General features: G+C 34.3%; 1 non-coding gene across 1 annotated transcript; it reads left to right on the top strand.

The window, feature by feature from the left end:
* The first annotated feature begins 4,264 nt into the window (after window positions 1-4,264).
* On the top strand, window positions 4,265-4,371 carry LOC111816347. The gene has a single exon (XR_002820762.1). It is a non-coding gene; the product is annotated as a U6 spliceosomal RNA (small nuclear RNA).
* Window positions 4,372-4,579: the final 208 nt, after the last annotated feature.

The following is a 4,579-nucleotide window of genomic DNA, read 5'->3' as shown; positions in this document are numbered from 1 at the left end:
AAGAGGTAACACTCAAAAATATGTACACACCAAACACGGGAGCACACAACTGTGAAAGACAAATCTTAATGGACATGAAAAATCTAATATCCAATCTTAATAGGAGACCTTAATACCCCCTTATCTCAAAAAGATAGGTCAAGCAGACAAAAAATTAGTAAAGAAGTAGCTCAACTGAACCAGAACTTAGAACAAATGGACTTAGTGGACATATACAGAGTGTTCTACCCAACCACAGATGAATACACATTTTTTTCAGCTGCACATGGGTCATTTTCTAAAACAGAACATATACTAGTCCATAGGTCATGCTTAAGTATATGCAAGAAAACAGAAATTATCCCATGCATATTATCTGACCACCGTGCAATGAAACTGGAAATAAATGACAAAAGAAACCACAAAAATCCCATGTACACATGGAGATTAAACAACACCCTCCTCAGCAACAAATGAGTTACAGATGAAATTAAACAAGAAATTAAACAATATATAAAATTTAATGAATATTCAAGCACAACTTATCAGAATTTGTGGGATGCAGTGAAAGCATTTCTTAGAGGGAAATTTGCAGCTTTAAACTCACACTTTAGGAAAACAAAAATGGCACAAATAAATGCCTTAATGCTGCAGCTCAGTCATCTAGAAAAAGAAGAGCAAACCAAGCCCAAAGCCCAAAGAATGGAGGGAATTATAAAGATTAGAGCAGAACTTAATACAATTGATACAAAGAAAATAATAAAAAGAATTAATGAATCAAAAAGCTGGTTCTTTGAAAGATTAAATAAAATTCATAAGCCCCTAGCTAACCACATCAAACAGAGGAAAGAAAAAATTCAAACACAAGCAATAAGGAATGAAAAGAGTAAAATTACTACAGACCCAGTGGAAAATTCAGAGGATCACCAATAGCTACTTTGAAAATCTTTACTTTCACAGAATTGAAGACACAGAAGAAATGAACAGATTTCCAGAGAGGTACAAATTACCAAAACTGAATCAAGAGGATATAAGAACTCTCAATAACCCAATATCAACCAACGAAATTCAAAATGTAATAAAAATAATCATACACACACAAAAACATACTCAGGAAAAAAAAAAACTCACTGACAAAGGAAATCCCATGTCCTGATGGATTCACAGCTGAATTCTACAAGAAATTTACAGAAGATATAACCCAATACTCCTCAAACTCTTCAATGAAATTGAAAAGGAAATAATTCTCCCAAAATCATTCCTGGAGGAAAGTATCATACTGATACCAAAACCAGAGAAAGACTCAAGTAAAAAAGAGAACTATAGGCCAATCTCTCACATGAACATAGATGCAAAAATACTCAATAAAATTCTAGCAAATAGAGTACAGCAAATTAAGAATATTACATACCATGACGCAGTAGGATTCATCCCAGGGATGCAAGGATGGTTCAACATATGCAAGTCTATAAATGTAATACACTATATCAATAGAGCCAAATTGAAAAATCCATGATTATCTAAATTGATGCAGAAAAGGCTTTTGACAAAGTCTAACACTTATTCATATTCAAAGTCCTACTGAAAATTGAATAGATGGCCTCTACCTCAATACAAAATGATGATAAAAGCCATCTATGACAATCCAAATGCTACTATAATTCTAAGTGGAGAAAACCTGAAATATTTTACTCTCAGATCAGATACAAGACAAGGATGTCCTCTGTCACCACACCTATTCAATATAGTTCTGCAATCATCAGCTAGAGCCATTAGACAAGAGAGAGAAATAAAAGGAATAAGAACAGGTAAAGAAAAAGTTAAACTGTCATTATTTGCAGATGATATGATACTGTACTTGGAAGACCAAAAAACTTCAACAAGAAGCTACTAGAATTAATATAGAAATTCAGTAGCATAGCAGGATACAAAGTCAATATTCAAAGTCAATAGCATTCCTCTACATACATAATAAACACACTGAGAGAGAAATTAGAGAAACAATACCTTTTACAATTGAAATATGGAAAATGAAATACTTAGGAATTAATCTAACTAAAGAAGTAAAAGATCTATTCAATGAAAATCAGAATACTCTGGAAAAAAAAGATTGTAGAGAATTTCAGGAAATGGAAATATATGCCTTGCTCCTGGATAGGAAGAACCAACAGTATGAAGATGGCCATACTCCCAAAATTGTTATAGAGATTTAATGCAATCCCTATCAAAATATTATGAACATACTTCCCAAACCTAGAGAAATCATTCCTAAAATTTATTTGGAATGAGAAAAAAAAAACTAGAATAGCAAAGGTAATCCTGGGCAACAAAGGCAAGGCAGGAGGCATTACAATTCCTGATTTGAAATTGTACTACAAAGCTACTGTGATAAAACTCAGCATGGTATTGGCAAAAAAAAAAAAATAGACCCAAGGATCAATGGAATAGATTTGTGGATGCAGCTATAACTACAAAAACATTAAGCCATCTTATCTTCTACAAATAGATCAAACATGTTCACTGGAAGAAAGATAGCATCTATAACAAATGGTGCTGGAAAAACTGGCTCTTTACATGTTGCAAACTAAAACTTGACCTGGGTCTATCACCATGTACTAAACTAAATTCAAAATGGATTAAAGATCTAACCATTGAAACAGAAATACTAAATCTCCTGGAAGAGAAATAGATGGAAATCTCGAAGATATAGGGGTAGGCAAACATTTCATGAACAAAAATCAAACTGCACAGGAAATGCTTTAAAGAATTAATAACTGGGACATCCTCTTACTGAGATGTTTCTACACATTTAAGGAAACTACTAACAGAGTGAAAAGACAACCCACAAATTTGGAAAAAATCTTAACTAATAAGCACCCAGACAAAGGTCTTCTATCTAGAATTTATAAAGAACTAAAAAAACATTAGGGCCTGAAAATTTAAGGACCAAATCAAAAACTTGGCATTGAGATGAGTACACACTTCTCAGAGGAAGAAATACAAGAGGCAAATAAATACATGAAACAATGCTCTACATCACTAGCCATCCAGGAAATTCAAATTAAAACAACACTGAGATACCATATCATCCCAGAAAGAATGGCTATCATAAAGAAATCAACCAACAACAAATGCTGGAGAGGTTGCAGGGGAAAAGGAACCCTTCTCCACTGCTGGTGGGAATATAGACTGTTGCAACCATTATGGAAATCAGTATGGAGACTCCTCAAAAAACTAGGACTGGAAATCTCATTCAATCCAGCTATCTCCCTTCTGAGAATTTTCCAAAAAGACCTGAAAACATCATATCATAGTGATATATGTGTGCCTATGTTTATAGCAGCACAGTATGTGATAGCCAAATCTTGGAAGCAACCAAAATGCTCGTATCCTGACAAATGGATGAAAAAGATATGGTGTTTTTATGCAATGGAGTTTTACTCAACTATAAAGAGAAATAAACTTGAAGCCTTCGTAGGTAAGTGGATGCAATTTGAAGCTAAACTTATGTGCAAAATAAACCAGACCCATATGTGTAAGTATTGTATCATCTCCCCAGTGTAAGAACTCAAAAGAAAAAAGAAAAATTGAAAGGTATAACACAGTTAAATGGAAAGTGAGAACTTAAAGATTAAACAATGAAGAGAGCAAAAGGAGAAAATTTAGAAAATAGGATAGGTGCAAAACAATACATTTGTAGAAACAAGATGGTTAAGGCAATGGTCCTAAGCATTTCCATCAGGTTTTTGAAAATAGCAGGTAATGGGTAGAATTCTCACCCTACATGCTGATATCTGTGAACTAAGCAACTACACTGAAGACAGCAATGTGTAATACTAAAACCATGCTTGAAGTACCTGTCATTTTGGTCTTCTAAATGCATACTACTTGTAATGTCATATCAATTAGCATTGCTATACTCTCTTTAAAGTACATATTAGGGCTGGCCAGATAGCTCAGTGGATTAAAGTGCCTGCTTAGGCAGACACAGGAATTGGAGGTTTGATCACTACAAGTCTGACCTGTGTAGTGAGGCCCTGAAGACCTTGTAGACTCTGCACTAAATAAATAAATAAATAAATAAATAAATAAATAAATTCAAGTAAATGTTTGTTTTAAAAAAGGTAATAAAACAAGATACAAGAAAAAAAATCATAGGATTGCCCAACTACAATGTTGTATATGGTTTGGTTCTAAATTTCTGTGTAAAAACGTGTAATTGCTTTTTTAACATTGCATAGGGATTTAAATTTTAGAATATCCATGGTTATTGAAAAATAGCAGTGTGCTCACTTTGGCAACACATATACTAAAATTGGAACAATACAGAGAAGATTAGCATGGCTCCTGTGCAAGAATGACATGCAAATTTGTGAAGCATTCCATATTTTTGAGCTCTTCAGAAACCTCATTCCAATCCCTGGCTCTGCATGGTGCCAGCCTTGCAACTGGGTGCACTGAGCCGGCGATGGAGTTGGGGCGTGGTGGTGCATGCCTGTAATCCCAGCACTTGGGAGGCAGAAATCAGGAGGATCACCATAAGTCTGGGCTGTGTAGTAAAACTCCGCACAAAAGAAAGAAAGAAAGAAGAAAGAAAGAA

The sequence above is a fragment of the Octodon degus genome, unplaced genomic scaffold, assembly GCF_000260255.1.
Source record: "Octodon degus isolate 3935 unplaced genomic scaffold, OctDeg1.0 scaffold00030, whole genome shotgun sequence".
Lineage (NCBI taxonomy): Eukaryota > Metazoa > Chordata > Mammalia > Rodentia > Octodontidae > Octodon > Octodon degus.
This window is presented reverse-complemented; position numbering and strand designations above follow the sequence as displayed.